Raw genomic sequence first — 19,744 nt, 5'->3', positions numbered from 1 at the left:
AGGCTTCAATGTGCTCGTAGTGTGGATTGTAAGTAAAATTCACTAACTGCCGCCAAGCTTGGTGGTCTTTCTCTAATTGACTGGTAGAACTATTCCTTAGTATCATTTCTCTTATTTCTTGAGGTAGTGTACCTGATGTTCCTTCTCTCAAGATTCCTGCTGCTACTGATTGTACCCACTCTTGTGTCTGGATGCACTGGATAGCAAGTCCCATTTCTTTGCTAATATTCTCAGTGTAATCTACAATTTTAAGGAAATCTTCAGCAGTGTGATTAGCTACTAAGGTTAGTAGTTTGACTGCCTGTGACTGGGTTTCTGCCATGGTAAGCATAGATGTACTCAAGGGAAATTTAGGTTTTCCCAGATTAGAAGTGATAGTACTTAATTTATTTATTAGTACTTCTTGATCTATGGTATTTAATATGCCTAATCCAGTGCTGACCCACCCAGTCACATCTCTTTGTGTTCACTTGGAGTGTGATCTAGTTGCTAGCCATGAGTTCCAGCCCCTAAGGCTTTGCTGTATATAGGGCTGACAATCTTTTTGCAGGTGTGTGATGTCTGTTTGGATGTTTATTTGGACTTTCTTTAATGAATATGTAGGGTCTATCAGTAATTTTAATTCATTTGATTGTCTTATCACTTGTGGCACTACAAAGGTCAAATTGTGTATCCCTTTACAGCTTAGTGATGGAGTGGTGGGAGTGTTAGTGGTATCCACAGGTGGGTCTGTGATAACTTCAAAGGTAGGTTTAATATCGATTTTCCAGATTCTGGCAATATTTCTACTCTCTCGATTACAGGAAACTGTTACTGGTTGGTTCAATAAAATCCTAATCTCGCATTGTGGCTTTGGCTTTTTTTCTTCTTTTCCCTTATACCACTGACAGAAAATTGGTCCTTTTCTTATAATCCAAGCAGTATGAGCTTCACTTGTTGCACGACTGTATGTAATCGAGAAGTTTTGTTTGGATTCAATAGTTAATGTAACTCTATCTACCGTTTCGGCTGGGTATGTGATTTCACCTATTTGTTCTTCTGGGGTATCTACTCCTCGGCATCCTACTTGAACATTATCTCCTCTTTGCCCTAATAGAATATCACTTCTTTTTCACTGCCTTATTGTGTATGGTTTGCCATTGAACATAACATAAACGGCATATGGTGAGTGTTCGTATAGGGCAGGTGTATAAGCATTAGACCAGGGCCATTCCAGGACAGGGTTTCAGGGCAGAGTAACATTTATCGCAAGTCCAATAGTACTTATCGAGAGTCCAATGGTCAGCACTGCAAAGATGAGAGAGAGATCTGGATTCATTGTGTCGGGTCTTCTTGCTTGTCCTCTGGAGCTTTCTTAACTCGAGAGTAGTGAATCCATGTAGGTCGTTCCTTTATCCAAACCACCGTGAAGGTGGTTAGCAGCACTTGGAAAGGTCCCTCCCACTTTTCTTGTAGGGGTTTTCCTAAAAGATTCTTAACATACACCCAATGACCGGGGTTAAACTGATGCAGTTTACAATCAGGTTGTTTGGGTTGGTGTTCTACTACTACAGCAGCATTTTTATCAAAATGTTTTCCTACAGCAATTACATAATCATATATATACTGATTACCTATCTGATCTACAGCATCGCTATTTAAAACTTGCATAGCGTAAGGTCGTCCATACAGAATTTCAAATGGGCTTAGTTTTTCTTTTGATCGAGGTTTAACTCTCAACCTGATCAGAGCAATAGGCAAAGCTTGATACCATTGTAAATTAGTCTCCTGACATATTTTAGCAATTTGTTGTTTGATAAGATGATTCATCTTTTCTACCTGCCCACTGGCCTGCGGCCTGTACGGCATGTGCAATTGCCATTTGATTTGCAATGCTTTGCTTATTGCTCTCACAATTTTTGCACAAAATTGTGAAACTCTGTCTGAAGACATACTTCTTGGTACCCCAAACCGTGGTATGATTTCGTTTAACAAAACTTTAGTTACTTCTCTCTCTTTTTTTGTCCTGCAGGGGAATGCTTCAGGCCATCCAGAAAATGTGTCAGTCAACACTAATAAATATCGATACCCCCCTTTTCTTGGAAGTTCAGAAAAATCAATTTGCCATACTTCACCTGGGAATTTGCCTCAGTTTATTGTTCCTTGATGTATTTTGGTTCCTGTATTTGGGTTGTTCTTCAAGCATTGTTCACATAGGGATGTGACTTGCTTTATTGTGGTGAACAATTTTGGTCCCACTATTCTGGCCTGTAAATACTGATAAAGTGGATCTACCCTCCAATGGGTCTTTTCATGTTCTGTTTTTACAAATTGCTACATTAATTTTCCTGGTATTATTAGTTGTCCCATTTCTAACTGTCCCCATCCATTGTCTAGCAATTTGTCTTTGTTCTTTTGAATCTACCTATGATCTGATTCCTGATAGTTTGGTTGAAAGTTAGTATCTAGCTCTCCTGGTACTAAGGCTACTATGGTAACTTCTTCAGTTTTTGCAGCAGCTAATTTAGCTTCTGCGTCAGCTTTCTTATTTCCTATTTCTGGAACAGTGTTACTTTTCAGGTGTCCTTTGCAATGCATTATGGCCACTTGTACTGGGAGTTGGACTGTTTCTAACAATGGTAGAATTTCCTCTGCATGTTTGATGGTTTTCCCTTGGGTAGTTAGCAGTTCTTTTTCTTTCCAAATTGTTTCATGAGCATGTACAACGGAGAAGGCATATTTAGAATTTGCATGCCTTCTACCAGTTCGAGAGCTCGGGTAAGAGCTATCAGTTCTGCCTTCTGGGCTGAAGTTCCTGCAGGTAAAGGATTTGATTCGATTACCTCTTCCATTGTGGTCACTGCATAACTTGCCATCTTTACTCCCTGTTTCACGAAGTTGCTGCTGTCGGAGAACCGGTTGTCTGCATCTTCAAGAGGTTCTTCTTTGAGATCCGGGCGGCCGGAGTAGACAGCTTCCATGGTTTCTAGGCAGTCGTGCTCGAGTGGTTCTGTTGGCATTCTTCCTTCTAGAAATGAGGCTGGATTCACAATGTTAGTGACTTGAATGGTTACATCATCTGATTCGGCTAATATTGCTTGGTACTTTAGGAATCTGGAAGGTGACAACCAATGGCCTCCTTTTTGCTCGAGTACTGCGGATACAGTATGGGATGCTAACACAGTCATTTTCTGGCCCAATGTGAGTTTTCTGGCCTCTTCTATATTTATGATGATGCCTTAAGCCCCTAATGGTTTTTTTTTATTTTTCTAATATTTGTAAGACTTGTAAGTTTTATAAGTAAGTTTTAAAAGCAGCAACCTTCCCCCCCCTTGTCCCTTATTCCTTTCCCTTTCTCCAGCACCCTCGTTTATACATTTCCTAACCCTCTTACCCCATTCTATTCTCCCCATATCAATCCTGCTTCTGAATACAGCAGAAGTGTTTAGTCTTTTGTCAAGGCAAGGCCTAGACAGTTGACAGAACAGCATATCAGGGCCTAAACCACAGAATACGGTCAAGAATTAGGTAACTATGTACCCTTTGTGCTCTGAAGATGGTGAAGATGATGAAGTAAAAGCCCCCAGACTCATTTCAAGGGGGTGGACCCAGGGCGGTCCAGAGGAAAGGTCGCAGGGTGGGCACATCTGGGATTGGATAGATGGTATTATAAAATGTAACCTCTCAAGTACGGTCTGCGTGCGTCGTATAACATCTTGACCTTGGCAAAATAAACCCTTTCTTATCTCACCCCTAATTAACTGCTCCGGAGATTTTTTTTCAGCACCAAAATACAGCGGCAACAGTGATGACTGTGGCCACTGTTCTCAGACAGCTGGGCCATCCTTTGCTTACTTCATCCAACTGTTTGGACAAATAGGTCACGGCTCTTTTGTGTTGTCCCAGCTGTTGTGCCAAGACTCCTAAAGCCATTCCTTGCCGTTCATGAAAGAACAGCCAAAATGGTTTTGTTACATCCGGCAGGTCTAACGCTGGGGCCTTCATGAGTTCTTGTTTCAGTCTCTTAAAAGCTCCTTCAGCTTCGGGAGTCCATACTAGGATACTCTTAGCGTCCTTTAGCAAATTATACAGTGGCTTAGCGAGTATCCTGTATTGATAGATCCATAAGTGGCACTAACCTGTCTTTCCCAGGAAGGCTCATAAGTCTCTCACTGTCTCCTGTCTGGGCATCTGGCAGATGGCTTCTTTTCTTGCTGTTCCTAGGGATTGTTGTCCTCTAGAAATCTCATATCCCAGGTACACCACTTTTTCTTGCACCAGCTGCACTTTCTGTTGAGAGACTTGATACCCACTTAAACCCAGGAAATTCAACAGAGAAATAGTCCAGTTAACATATTCTTCTTCTGTTTCAGTTGCTATTAGTAGATCATCTACGTATTGTAGAAGAGTACCATCTCCCTGTGGCCTTTTCCATTGTTCTAATTCTTTGGCTAATTGATTTCCAAAAATTGTTGAACTGTTTTTATAGCCCTGGGGTAACACTGTCCAGGTTAATTGAGTCTTTCTCCCTTTGCTAACAGATTCCCATTCAAAGGCAAAAACCTTTTGGCTTTTCGGGGCTAAGGGAAGGCAGAAGAATGCATCTTTTAGATCTACCACTGTGAACCAAATTAAATTGTCTTTTAATTTAGTTAGGAGTGTATAAGGGTTGGCTACCACTGGATGTAGTGGCTTTGTTATTGCATTTATGGCCCTTAAATCCTGAACTAGCCTGTAAGTTCCATTTGGTTTCTTAACTGGCAAGATTGGTGTGTTATAGTCTGATTCACACTCTATTAATAACCCTAATTCTAAAAATTTTTCAGTTATTGGTTCGATTCCTTTTCTATCCTCTAGCCTCAGTGGGTATTGTTTCCTTACTACTGGCCTTGCTCCAGGTATAAGTTCAATAAGGGTAGGCGTTGCCTGTTTTGATTTTCCAGGTGCGTCAGTGGCCCATACTAACGGGTATGCTTCACTCATAATTCGCTCGATATTGTGGCTATCAGGTTTTGGTTCTATACAGCTGATCATGAAGCTTAAAGTTGCAATCAGTTTTTCTTCGTTTACCTGGAATTCAAACTTGTCTTGGTTAAATTTTATGGTTGCTCCCAAATTTTCTAATAAATCTCTACCTAGTAGAGGCTTTGGTGAATTTGGTAAGTACAAAAATTGATGGATTCCCATTTGTTTTCCAATTTTGTATTTGGTAGGTTTTAGAAAATTAACTTTTTCTGGTTGGCCTGTTGCTCCAACAACTTGTATGAACTCATCACTCCTCGGTACTAGTTCCTGATTCAAAACCGAAAATATAACTCCCGTGTCAATCAAAAGTCTAGTTTCTTTTTACCTTCCCCTAGCTCCATTTTAACCAGTGGGTCTGCTAGGGAATGACTCACCGGTAGCCTTCAGTCACTACCTTGATGTGCAATGGTAGTGTCTGCAAATCCTTCTTTTCGTTGAGGGCAGTCTCGCTTCCAGTGGCCTATTTGTAAACAGTTAGAACATTGATTCGGCCCTATTCTGGTTGACTGGGGTTTGAATCCTCCCCTACCTCTGACAGGGTAGCCACGACCCCTACCCCTGGTATTTGCTTCTGGGAGTCTTGTGTTCTGGGCTGCTACTGCTACTGCTACCACCCTAGCAAGCCTCTTGTCTTCTTTCTTCTTTTCTTCCTTTTCTCTATTGTTGTATACCTTCCAAGCTTCATTCATTAATGTCTCTAAATCTCTCTTCACTGGGTGCTCAAGTTTTTGCAGCTTTTTCCTAATGTCTGTCCCATTACTAATCCCAGTAGTTGTTGTCTGCCTTGTTCTGACGCTGGGTCTAAAGGGGTATACTGTCTCATAGCTGTTCTAAGTCTGTCTAAAAATTCTGAGGGGGATTCATCCTTTCCTTGCCTAACCTCGTACAGGGTTGCCCAGTTAATGGCGTTAGGTGTTGCATTTCATAGGTCTAGTGCTATTAATTTCCTGTATCGCTCTAGCCACTTATAGTGAATTGGGTTGTTCGAGTCCCAGTTTGGATTGGTACGTGGGAATACAGAGTCTAGGTCCCCGATTATTGCATTAGCATGTGTCCTTCCTGTTTTTATCACAAGCTCTCTTTCTGTTTCAGTCAATTCTGATAACATGACGTCTATATCGTCCCAATCTAAATCCAGGTTCTTTACCATTAGCTCAAATCTCTTAGCAACCCCCTCTGGATTTTTCCTAAAATTCCTTGCTTCCTCTCTCCAACTGTTCAAATCACTAGTTGTGAATGGTACCTTTATCCATCCTTGTTCTCCCTGAATGGGCATTATTCGACGGAGGGGGGCTATTGTGGCGACTCTGGTGGGAGCTTCTTCGGCCTCAGCTCTCGCTTCCTCTTCTTCTTGGGCCCTAGCTTTTCGTGCCATGGACCTAGTGTAGTGTGAATGACTAATCTCTTCCTTTGGATCTTCCTCCACCTGGGTCTCAGTGTTTGTTCTGTTCTTTCTTTTCTCTTTCCCCGTTCCTGCTCCTCCTCTTCTTCTATTCTTTGTGTGTTGTTCTTGTCGTCTATCTGCACCACTATTTTTAATTTTTGTGGTCCATTGTCTTTTGTTATATGAATCACTGCATTACCTTCTTCTTCTTCCTCACTGCACCTTGCTTTGGGGGAGCTACTTTTTCCCCATCACCCTCTGATCTTGGCGTCTCATAGCCCTCTGCTTCTCGTAGGTTACTTCCTGTTCTATAGCTTCTTGATTCGTTCTTTGGTGTGCTGATATCCCTATTTCTGCTGCTCCTTGGTCTGGGTGGGCTATCTCCTTCACTGTCACTTTCTAGTCTTGGTAGGCTATCTTCCTCCCGGTGACTTTCTGGTCCTCTAGGGCTGCTTGACTCTTGTAGTCTGCTTCTCCCTTGTGGGCTTTCTATTCCTCGTCGGCTACTTCCTTCTCCACTGCTTTCCAACCTCCGTGGACTGTATTCTGTTATGTCCCCATCTAGTTCCCGTGAAAGTTCCTTCACCCAGCTAAATTCTCTTGCACTAGTTTCTCTTTCGTTATTTTCTCTTTCTGTCTCTCCTAATTTTGGTAATGGTACCCCATGCCCTGGTGCATAAGGTTGGTATTCCCACAAACTTATTTCACTTTCTTTCCCGCTGTCTTTTCTTTTTAACTTAAGGCACTGTTGCCCAATACTACAGGAATCTCAACAGTGCTCCTTTGGTCTGAGATTTTTCTTATCTTTTTCCAAGACCAGGACCAAAGGATCTTGAGGTGCGTTATTTACTCCACATTCTTTCTGCCATTCAGGTTTATTTCTTAGTGTGAAATACATCTCGCAATACAAAACTTCATCCCACTTTTCCAAGCGACGGAGGAACAGCATAAGCTGTAAAATAGTGTTATAGTTTAGGGTGCGTTCGGGTGGCCACTTTTCGTCATCATCTAACTTGTACAAGGGCCACCACTGGGTGCAATATCTTATATGTGTCTTTTTACTTATATTTCCCCCTGGGGCTCCTCCTAGATCTTTCCAGTGCTTCAATATACATCCTAAGGGGGGTTTCATATTTATGTCTTTACTCTGTTGGCTTCCCATTATTACAGGAGTTAATATGTATTTGCTCGGACCAGATGTTGGGAACAATTGGGGTGTTTACCAGGCAAACCTATAGGGTGTCTTACCAGATTTTTTCACTATTCTAGCATCAGTAATATACCAGTCAACCCAGGGATTGTGTTCCCAAACTGGTGTCCACTCAAGAAGATCTTCTACTACTAGAGGGTCGTATTCTAACTGTCCACTTTCTTGTTCCAGTTTGTCTATAAATCCCCTTATGTGATACTCTCTTAAGTCAAACAATTCTTGCCTCTGAATTTGTGCTTCTAAGTTTAATCGAGCTAGGCTCCCACTAATGTGCTCTAATTGAGTAGCTTTCAGTATGTCAGTGAATTGTATCTTAAACTGAAATACTTTCCTTATCCTATTCCACCGCCTCAGAACGTTTCTTATTCTATTCCACAGTCTCAGGCACACAATGTCCATACTCTTTGCCTGTCTCTGACCGATCTCCTCGCGGAGGGACGGAACTGCAGATCTAGGCTCCGCAATCGCTTCGCACCGATGTTGCATCTCAGACACACACAGTCATACTTGCATACTTTAAATAAAAACTTTCCTACCTTCCCGTTTTATTTAGGTACTCTGCGTTACCAAATTGGGCCACGAGATGGCACTGAAGACCGTGAAATACAGGTTTGTTACTGACTGGGTTACCAAGATGTCACTGTGAACTGTAAAATATACCTTTTTACAGAAAATGTAGCCAAGAGGTTATATATACTTGTCTATGAGTGTATCGACAGTAAAATCTTATCCATGTAGTTTCTGCTAAATCCTGATTTGACCAACAGCGTATGCAGTAGAAACTGAGAGACCAATCTAGAACTATTTCTTGTGTCCCTCTTGGACCTAAAATATATTTCCCACAATTATTACAAAAAGCTCTCACATATAATGAACAATAACAAAAAGGACAGATTTTAATCCTAAGGTGTCGGTGTGCTAATAAACTCCTGTCTATCTGTACAGGATTGCAATCACTTCCCATGTAAAGCTTTGAACCATTTCATAAAATATGCCTTTACAAAGTGCTCTTTTGATACACAAAACTCTCTTCCAAACGGTCTAACACACAGGAGGCAAAAAACTAACAATCAATATATCACAAATAATAGAACTCTTCATTGTACTTCTTCTAAACTTCTGTTAAATGTTAGCATGAGCAATAGCAGTTGGAAACACAGCAGCAGCACCTTATCTCTAACTACAGCATTCCAGAGATTCTTTAGCAGGACCAGAGGCTTCTCTGGGTCCTAGAGCCTCTTTTCTCAAGAAAATTAAAAGAGAACACTCTCAGTGTTTAAAATAATGCAAGCAAAAATTAAAGCAAAATGAGACAAGTTCTAAACATAAAAGACAAACATGACAACGTTGCCCCTGGGACTCGAACCCAGATTGCAGGACTCAAACCTGCTACTCCTAATATCTGGGACTCGAACCCAGCTTTTAGGGTTAATGCCGAGGCGTCCCTCTGGCCCCTTTTTTTCCAGGTGACAGCGTCCTGTCCCCTTCAAACAATAAAGCGGTTTTCCTTATAAGCTACAATACAAAAGTATACATACCTCGTAATTTGGAGGAGGAGGTTCGTCCGCCGGGATGTGGAGCCAAGGGGTCCGGGAGTGTCTGTCAGCAAAATTCTGTCAGAGGGGCCCCGAGAACATCCCTGGGCCCCCTGGATGGGCGCCCTGGGGAGTCTAACTCTCCTGCCTACCGGCTCACCAAAAATGATGCCAATATTTTGCCCCCAAAAAGGCACAAACAGAAAAACTGCTTAGAGACAAAGTTTGTAACCGTAAGCAGCAAGGTATGTTTATTTAGGCAATGTTGGAGAGCAGCCAGCTCATGCTGGACAAACTGCTCTGCCTCTTCAGCAAAAAGACATCATTATATACCATTTTTAGAGGTGATTGCAAAATTTTCACATACATATTCATATAATTGCAACATCTAATTATAATATTCATAATAGGCGGAGTTTGGGCAGAGTCTGGGGTGGAGTCATCCTTTTGGGGTGATATTTGGTGGTCGTTCCAGTTTCTTCATCCTCAGGGGGTCGTATTTTACTCCTCTTCCTCAACTGAACTTTTCAACTTTCTTGGTTTTTGCTGACTCCATGGTGAATTTTGCAAGACTCTTGGACTCAAGCCCCCAGTTCGCCCCTTATCTTACTTAAGTGTGTGTGCATTCTTCCAGTGTACGGTACCACCTAATCTCTAGGTTCTGGCAGTACATCCTAGCTAAGTATTGGCAAATTCCTTGTGCTCTCGCTTGTACCTATATTCTGACTTATACCTATATTCTGAATTTAACTCTCTACCTGCTTTCTAGGTCTTGTCTGACTTCAGGAAGTCAGTCTAAAGAAGACAGAAGTTCTCTATTAACCAGCACCTCAGGAAGTCTTCCATCACCCCCATATCACCATTGGCGAATCAGAGTTTAAATCAGTTCAGCAGTTTAATTACCTAGGTAGCCTCATCTCCTCGGATGGTAAGATTGACGGAGAGACAGACAATAGGTTAGCAAAGGCATATAGTACCTTCGGAAAGTTTCATAAAAGAGTTTGGCAAAATAAACACTTGAAGAAAAGTACAAAAATCAGTGTTTACAGAGCCATATGCTGTCTACTCTCTTATACGGATCTGAATCGTGGGTCATCTACCGCCACCACCTGCATGTCCTAGAACGCTTCCATCAACGCTGTCTCCGCACAATCCTAAACATCCACTGGTCAAATTATGTGACCAATACATCTGTTCTTGAACAAGCAGCAGTCATGAGTATTGAGGCCATGATAATGAGAACACACCTGCGTTGGGCAGACCAAGTCTCAAGGATGAAAGATCACCACCTCCCTAAGATCTTGCTTTATGGTGAACTTGCCACCGGCTGCTGCAAGAGAGGAACCCTGAAGAGGAGATACGAGGACTCCCTGAAACAACATCTCAACCCTGGCCATATTGATCAACATAACTGGTCTACTCTGGCCTCCAATCGGGAGACCTGGAGACACACCATCTATAACGTTGCTGATGCTTTTGAGAAAGCACGCAGGATCACCCTTGAGGAGAAAAGACAACGCAGAAAGGATCGTGCCTTGCAGAATTTGCCACCTAAGGAGTCTTTCTGTTGTGCCTTTTGCAACTGGACATGTCTATCTCATATTGTACTTTTTAGCCACCAACGCGCTTGCAAAAAACGTGGGTAGAGCCCTTCCCAAATCTTCATTTGCGAAGCCTAGCCATGTACTTAATACCCCACTTGCTGTGCCAATTTTAATGTCACATGAAAGGGGGGGTTACCTGACCCTTAGAGAGGGGAGATTTTCTTGACTCTTAGTGATTTATTTGTGTCAGTGCCCCAGGGAAGCCAAAACCCTTATATCCGACCAGTCTGTCAGCAATCCATAAGGGGGACCCTTCACTGAACAGATTCACAAGATCAGAGGGTAATTCGACTGCCCTTCTCAGCAGGGCTAAACCAACAGAATGGAGACCCCTCAAAGGGCCTTCCCAATGTGTTATCCGCTGCCAGCAACTGCCAGCACCTGTGGACTCACTCTAACAGTTTACGGAATAACAGTTTTTATTAATACAAATTATGACAGGTTAACAAGGTTTGAGGGTCGCTGGTGATAGTGTCTGACTGCAAAAACATGTTTAAAGCAATCTACTGTAATACAAAGTAAGCACAAACACAAGCTCTAATCCTAAAAGCAGCATTTAGTGCGCATAGAAAATATTTCTTACCCAATAGGCATCTCAAAAGGGGGGGTGGAAGATAGGTTCAGCCCATCAACTGATCCCATCAGTTTGGTAGAGTCTTCCTCAATTTTCCCCCATCCCCAACTTTTATACTATTTCTTTATGTTTGGGTGGAGCTTGAGTGGCTTTAGTCATAAAAACCTTTTATTTCTGATTGGTGTATAGTTCTCTTGCCGTACCTAATGGGAGGGGAGGTAGCTGTGGCTTGGCACCTGTAGTGGTTTTAGCTTAGGCCTTCCTGGTAACCAGGTCGAAACTAGGGAAGTGGTCATGTCCCAGTATTCCATCCTGTTTTTTACATAAGTAAGAGTATAAATAAGAAGGAGAGAGGAGGGGTCCTTTGGTTTGTTTTTTTTCCCTTCTCTCTCCTTTACCCAATGGGGGGGGGGAAATTTTCAGTGCAGTTTGGGGACTTGGCGGGGAGCCAACTCCAAATGGGTACAACACCTGAGGAGAGGGTTTGACATGGTTGTGGGCTCAGCAGCAGAACACCTTGATCCATCTCCCTTGGCTGACAGGTACTGTACGGTCTCATGAACTTCCAACTACCACAGTGTTCCCCCTTTCTGCCAGGATTTCAATGGAGGGGGGTCACATAATCTCCACTTTCCTCCACGCTCAGTTCCATCCCTCTGAGCAGATGCTTATTGTTGTATGGGTAGCATGTCGACCGTGTTCCATCCAGGGAGTAGCAGCTGCATTTTACCCTAGAATTCTTAGTCTACTCTAAATTTTAACCCTAGTCATCATCCCACACCATTCCTAGATGTGTAGACATGGCACTTGGGTACATGGTTTATGGTGGACTTGGCAGTGCTGGGTTAATGGTTGGACTCGATGTTTTCAGAAGTGTTTTCCAACCTCAATGATTCTATGGTTCTGTACCTTCTGGCTGGAAGTTAGTCACTGCATGTACCAAGAGGAAGGTCCCTCCTCCTCAGAATTAGACAGGTAGGACCGGCACCTTCTAAAACAGGTATGAGGCTCTGGAACTAAAAGGCCAGACAACTGATGAGGTGGGCAAAGGTCCTTCTGGGGTAGTGGGGCCTCCTAAAACAACACCACCTGTACCCTGCATCAAGACCTCCCCTGTCGAGAGGAAAAGAAGGGTAGTTGTAATAGGACACTTCCTTCTAAGGGGAACAGAGGGCCTGATATGCAGACCCAACCCAACTCACAGGGAAGTCTGCTGTCTCCCAGGGGCTTGGGTAAGGGACAAGACTGGAAAACTCTCCAGTCTATTAAGGCCCTCTGATTACTATCCACTATTGGTTGTTCAAACTGGCAATGATGAAATAACAAAGAGAAGTCCGAGGGCAATCAAAAGAGACTTCAGGGCCCTGGGACAATTGGTAGAGGGATCAGGAGCAAAGGTAGAGATTTCCTTGATTCTTCCAGTAATGAGGAATAATATTGATAGGAATAGGGAGATCCATCAGGTCAATGAGTGGCACCGAGGTTGGTGTAATCAGAAAAATTTGGGGTTTTTTGACCATGGGATGATCTACTTAATACCTGGTCTACTGACACCTGATGGGATGCATCTATCTCAGAGGGAAAAAAGAGTTCTAGTGCAGGAACTAGTAGGGCTCATTGACAGAACTTTAAACTAGCTTGGAAGGGGGAAGGGAAAAAACCAGGTTGGCCAGTGATGAGGGATGGGATGGTATGCAAAAACTTGAGAAGACCATCACTCACGGGATCCCTCAATCTGCCTCATGAGGTGTTGGCTACAATGTACCACACCTGAAATGTTTCTACACTAATGCACACAGCATGAGGAACAAACAAGAGGAGCTTGAAGCTTTGGCCCAGTCCCAGAGATTTGACATCACTGGCATAAATGAAACTTGGTGGGATGAGTCCTGTGACTGGACTGCCCTGTTGGATGGTTACAGGCTCATCAGGAGAGATAGAAGGGCAGAAGAGGCGGAGGGGTGGCACTGTATGTTATGGAAGGGTTAGAATGTATGAAGTTCACAGCTGGCAATAGCACAGTTGAGAGCCTCTGGGTAAGAATCAAGGGGCAAACAAATAATGCAGATGTCATTGTTGGAGTCTACTATAAACCTTCCAGCCAGGACGATGATGCCAACGAATTATTCTTTGAGGAACTAAGAGACACTTCCAAATCAACTGCTCTTGTCCTTATGGGGGACTTGAACTTGCCAGAAATTAACTGGGAGCATCACACAGCTGATACAACCCAGGCCATAAGATTCCTAAAAACCTGGATGACAATTTTATGGAACAGGTCCTAAGGGAGTCGACTCAGAAAAATGCCCTCCTTGATCTGCTGTTTGTCAACAGAGTGGATCTCGTGAGCAAAATGGAGATTGGTGGCCATCTTGGCCACAGCGACCACAAGGCAATCGAGTTTAAAATCTCTGTTGACAAGAGGAAAAGTGCCAGCAAAACCTCAACTCTGACCATGAGGAGAGCAGACTTCAGGCTGCTCAGGGGGATTAGTCAGGTCCCCTGGGAAAATGTTTTTGCAGGTGCTGGGGTCCATCAGTGCTGGTCACTTTTTAAACATCACCTCCTAAGGGTACAGGAGCAGGCAATTCCCAAATGTCAGAAATCAAGCAGGTGAAGCAGAATGCTAGCTTGGTTGAGCAGGGATCTTCTCTTGGAAATAAGGCAAAAAAGGAAGGTGTATGCCCAGTGGAAGTAAGGTCAAGTGACATGGGAAGAATTTGGAGATGCTGCTTGCCAATGTAGGGAGAAAATTGGTGTGTCCAAAGCTCAACTGGAGTTGAAGCTACCAAAAATGTGGGGGACAATAAAAAGTTTTTTCAAATACATTAATGGCCATAGGCAGTATAGAAATATCATTGGCCCGTTACAGGACGAGGATGGTCACCTACAAACAGAGATAGAGACAAGGCAGTTTAATGCTTTTTTTGTCTCTGTCTTCAACATGGATAATGGATCAAGAGGGTCTCAGTGCCCTGAGCTGGAGGACGAAAACTGTGGGAATGATCAACTCCCAGTTGACCCTGAAACTCTGCAGGATCTACTGCTCCAGGTGGATTCTCACAAATCTATGGGGCCTGATGGGATCCATCCAAGAATCCTCGAAGAGCTGCCGATGTCATCGCAAAACCTCTCTTGATGATTTTTGAGTGGTCTTGGGAATCCTGAGAGGTCCCATATGACTGGAAGCTGGTGAACATTGTCCCGATTTTCAGAAAGGGCAAGAAGGAGAACCCTGGAAACTACAGGCCTGTCAGTCAAACTTCAGTGCCTGGTAAAGTTACGGAGAAGATTATTCTGGGAGGTATTGAGAAACACCTGAATGACAATGCAGTCATTGGTCAAGGAGAGAACAGCTTTATGAGAGGAAAGTCCTGCTTAATCAAACCTGTTTTCCTTTTATGACAAGGTAACGCATCTAGTTGATCAAGGGAAGCCAGTTGATGTAAGCTTTTTCAATTTCAATAAAGCTTTAGATACTCTCACAGGATCCTTCTGGACAAAATGTCCAGCCCACAGCTGGATAAACACATCATGTGGTGAGTGAGAAACTGGCTCATGGGTCAAGCACAGAGGTTAATAGTGAATGGGGTAACATCAGACTGGTGACCTGTCACTAGTGGGGTTCTGCAGGGCTCCATCTTAGGCCCAGTTCTCTTCAACATCTTCATAAATGACTTGGATGCAGGACTGGAAGGGATGCTGTAGGGGCCCAGACCCAGCTGTCACCAAAAAAGCGCTTGGTCAATTTGAACCATAAACCTTGGGCAACAAGAGCTGAAAAGAATCTCGTGATCTGAAAAGCTGGACCCTTCTCACAAGACCTATTAAAGTACAACTATAAGGATTACTCTGGCTTCTCATTAACGTCCTGCCCCCAAGACCCTTAAATTGATTTCTCTTGTTCAATAAACTATTCCAGCTATACCCCATACTGGAATCGGTTAGTTTTTTGGACAGCCACTGGATATTAAGCAAGTTTGCAAACGACACAAAACTGGGAGGAGCTGTTGACTCCCTTAAAGGCAGGGAGGCCCTGCAGAGAGACCTCAACGAATTAGAGGACTGGGCAATCACCAACCATATGAAGTTCAACAAGGGGAAATGCTCGATTCTGTTACTGGGATGGGAAACCCAGATGTATGTACAGACTGGGGAATGAGATGCTGGAAGTCAGGGACCTGGGGGGCCTTTGCAACGGCAAGTTGCATGAGTCAGCAATGCGCCCTGGCAGCCAGGAGGGCCAACCGCATCCTAGGGGGCATCAGGCAAACCATTGCCAGCTGGTTGAGGGAGGTGATTTTCCTGCTGTATTCTGCACTGGTGTGGCCTCACCTTAAATATTGTGTGCAGTTTGTGATATTAAGCTATTAGAGAGTGTCCGAAGGAGGGCAATGAAGATGGGGAAGGGCCTTGAGGGAAAGCTGCGTGAGGATTGGCTGAGGTCATTTGCTCTGTTCAACCTGGAGAAGAGACTGAGGGGAGACCTCATTGCAGTCTACAACTTCCTTGCGCCGGGAAGAGAAGGGGCAGACACTGATCTCTTTTCTCTGTTGACCAGTGACAGGACCCAGGGGAATGGCCTGAAGTTGCATGAGGGGAGGTTTTGGTTAGATATTAGAAAGAGGGTGATTAAGTGCTGGAACAGGCTCCCCAGAGAAGTTGTCACAGCACCAAGCCTGCCAGAGTTCAAGAAGCATTTGAATGATACTCTTGGGTACATGATGTGACTCTTGGGAATGGTTCTGTGTAGGGCCAGGAGTTGGACTTGATGATCCTTGTGGGTCCCTTCCAACTCAGCATATTCTGTGATCCATCCTTAATCTGTTGCTCATCTCTCTGCCTGACTTCTGCCTGCATTTAATTAACTAGTGGTGGCCAGACTCCTGTCTCCAAGGTTGCTCCTTGAACCTGAAAATATGGTTTTACAGAGAAATTGTATCCCGAAGCAAGGGATTTTTGTATCCCGTCAGCAGTGGGGAGGTGCGTGGGTGGTGGACCAGCAGCTCAACTGACAGCACTTCTATTGACCTGATTTTCTGGGGACTTAGAGCTACATGAAAACAGAGATATCTGGTTATGACGATAATGATTTTCCAGTTCGCCGGTTGAAAAATTATTTTCCTGGTTTTATATTGTCTTTGAGTTTTTAAGCAAAATGAGGAGACGGGGGAGGCTTTTAAAGGGTTCATTTGAAGTGAGATGAAATAAGCCACAACCTCCAAAGTGAAATGCTATCTTATGACAGAAAATGAAACAGCATCAACTGGATGCAGGGAATAAAACCAATTCATTGTAATATTTCAGTTGGGTTTTTTGTACACAGACATTTCACCTAGATGTAATATTTTTCATATCTGAGAGATGGATTCAGTGTTTTGTACTCACTTGGAGAGCATGCAATTGTCAGGAACAGACTGCCACAGTCTTCTGTATTCTTGCACTGTGAAACCACTGAATTTCTTTAATCAACAGAAAATGCTTTAATGCCTGAGTCTTGGAGAAGCAAAGGCTGTGTTCCCAGTGCAGGAGGTTGCAAAATGTAGTTGGCTCCCTACAAAACAAGAGGTCATGTCAACCCCTGCCTCTCCTTCCTTCTCACCTCTATTGGCATGGAGGGTGGTTTTCCAGGCTTGCAAGGGCTGGAGGTGGTTTCCAAAATGGCAATGAGCTCAGGTCTTGAACAGGATGTGCAACCACTGCTTTGCTCCTCACTGGGCTCATCCACCTGCATTACTCCAGCCTACAGATACAGATAGCACCTTCTCCATGGCCTTGATTGATTTGAGTAGGAAAATCTGTCTGGCATGTGTGATTACAAACATGCTGGTGGAAATCCTGGGTGTTTTGCCAAAGGAGACTATAGAAGCACCCTGGAGATAAGGACGTATCATCTTGTCCTATGTCATCTGCCGGGAGACTCCTGTATTGCCAGATCCAGATGGCATGTGATGCCATTCACGTGCTTCTTCTATAGGGTGCAGGGGTGTACTGGGGAAGGAATATATTACCAGAAGGTAGTTACAAGCTTAGAAAAATAGAACATGGACCAAGGGGAAGGGATGCAAGGTAAATCCCCCCCATCCCTTGGACAGAAAGCAGTTCCTCCTTGAAAGGAGTTGGGATGCTGTTAGGGAAGCTAAAGTATGTTTGTCATGTGTCCAGCGTGACTCTGTTCTTTCTGTAACAAGCGATTTTGAGCCCCATTAAAAAAATCAAGGACCTCAACAACATCCAGGAAGTTCATAGCAATTTTTAGGATACACTGGCTCTTGCATTAATCCAGACTGTGTGGGACCGGCTGTGTTGAACACCTGTCCTTGTCCTGGGATTCCTTATCCATAGCCCAGCCTCTCTCGTTGGACCTTTTTTATTAGAAACTAAGCAATGAGAGGAGGGCTTTTCTGCCTGGGCTGACCTTGACTTTGGCAGACCCAGGCTTTGACTCATCGTCTGACTCTCTTCAGAGACACAACATTTGCTGCTCTTTGGCAAATGCATTATGAGCCTGGTTATATGCCAGATGAGAAGTCCTCCTGGCCAGCGTTGCTGTTGATATTACCTTCACTTGATTTCTTCACCTTTACCTGTCTGTTTTCCCACCATGTGTTAAAATATCTGTCAGGTTTTCTTCCATGGATGTGATGGGTTTTTCTGAATTGCTCCTTCCTCACATTCATTCCCCAAGCACCAAAGTCTTCTTTGGGGCTGGTACTGGCTCTGGGACTCAAACTTGATGAAAACACTTGAGCTACTTTAGCGCACTGGTTTGGTGTGTGTTGGTGGAGTGGAGGGTAAGATACTGCTCTCCATGGGACAGTGTGTCCAAAAGGTGGAGGACCTCCCTGAGAACTCTATATGGGATGAAGGGATGAGGAGGCTGAAGAACAAGTGCTGTCCTCTGGTCACTGCATTGGGATGTGGCTGTGATTGATGCTGTAACATACTCGTGTTGGGAATGCAGAGATGGGGAGGTCTATCTCATAACTAGCTTTAAATCATGGTCACATTAGTCATTTGGCTGAGGGAAAGCAGCCTCATGGTGTGGTGCCAAGTGGGCTCTAGGTACACATCCCTCATCCAGCTTCACTTCTATAAAATACTGCTTTTGGGGGAGGGTGTGGTTTTGATGGATGCTTTGCAGAAAATACCTGTGAAAAAGTGCTGCTGCTCTTTCATCACATTGAATAGGGAGTGCTGGTACCTTTTCTCTCCCCCACCTCCTCTTTTTGATGCACTGATACAACTGGTCACATCTTTCTGGTCCCACAATGGGAATGGGGAGGCAGCAAGGGCCCCTTCCCAATGTCCTGCAGTTCAAATGGGAAACAGGGGTGGACATGCTCTGCAGAACCTCAACTCACTGGCAACGTCCCATGGTGGGGAGGTGACATCCAGGCCAGTGTGAGAGCCAAAGGCCTTCAAAAAGGTGCTGGGACCCTCCTGCGAGTCAGGGCCAGGCCGGTGGATGGTGCAGGGGAGGAGGTATGTACCAGGGCACCCAACAATGAACCCTGTTTGGATCTGCCACCTCTGCAGAGGCCTTTGAGGAGTTGTCTTTGAATGTAGCCTGTTGGAGGTAATTTTAATGAAGTGGGTGGGTGTGTAGAGTTGGCACCTTGCCTCCTGAGCAGAAACGCTTCTCTCTAGTCCATGAATAGACCCAGCTCCTGCTTTTGTTTGTTTGTTTGTTTTTTAGCATAAAGAACAAACCTGTCACTAGTAATGCTCTGACACATGCCTTTTTGCATCATGCCAGGGAGCTGGAGATTTGAGAAAGCCATCAAATATAATGAGACTTTGTGATAAAAAAAAAGGGATAAAAGCCCAGAAAATAACAGTATCATGAAAATGCAAAGCATTTGCCAAGGTTCAGGCACCAAATAAACAATTAAAAGGTGCTTTTTTCTTATCAATGACTGCTGTGAGGGGTTCGCTCACCACGTCTACTGGGTCTGGGGTTGGCTGTGGTGCAATCCTTAAGCTGTAGGAGTTGCTTTCTTTGTGAGTCACTGCATACCACCTTCAATGGTGAGAAAGGTGTCTCTCTCCAAAGAGCAGAGCTTAAAATTTCTGTCAAACTTGCATCTGTGGGAGAGGTTTTAGATGAGCTCTGGTGTGGAAGTGCTGAGTGATGGTGGAGCAGGGAGGACAACACACAGAGGAAAGCTTGGGAGGCTCTTAGGGCAGGGGAATGGACCAGAAAGTCAAGGAAAAGGAGCAACACAAAAAGACATCCCACCCCATGGTCTGGGGATGCTCATCAGTGTGGCTTGTTACTGGTTAGGGGAACTGTGGATCTCCACATCCAAGCTGGTCAAGGGTTGGGGGTGTCTGTTGGTTGGTTTCCACAATATTAGAGACCTTTTTCAAGCACTCTGAGTTGCTCTGAAGGGCTGGTCACTTTGGTTGAATGAGCCACCACTTGTCATT

General features: G+C 44.0%; 1 pseudogene; it reads right to left on the bottom strand.

The window, feature by feature from the left end:
* Window positions 1–5,374: 5,374 nt before the first annotated feature.
* The window catches only part of LOC135404749 (E3 SUMO-protein ligase PIAS2-like), a 66,972-nt pseudogene continuing 52,602 nt past the window's right edge, over window positions 5,375–19,744 (bottom strand).

This window comes from Pseudopipra pipra, chromosome W, assembly GCF_036250125.1.
Source record: "Pseudopipra pipra isolate bDixPip1 chromosome W, bDixPip1.hap1, whole genome shotgun sequence".
NCBI classification, from domain to species: domain Eukaryota; kingdom Metazoa; phylum Chordata; class Aves; order Passeriformes; family Pipridae; genus Pseudopipra; species Pseudopipra pipra.
The sequence above is the reverse complement of the archived record's forward strand: the minus strand, read 5'-3'. Positions and strand labels throughout refer to the sequence as shown.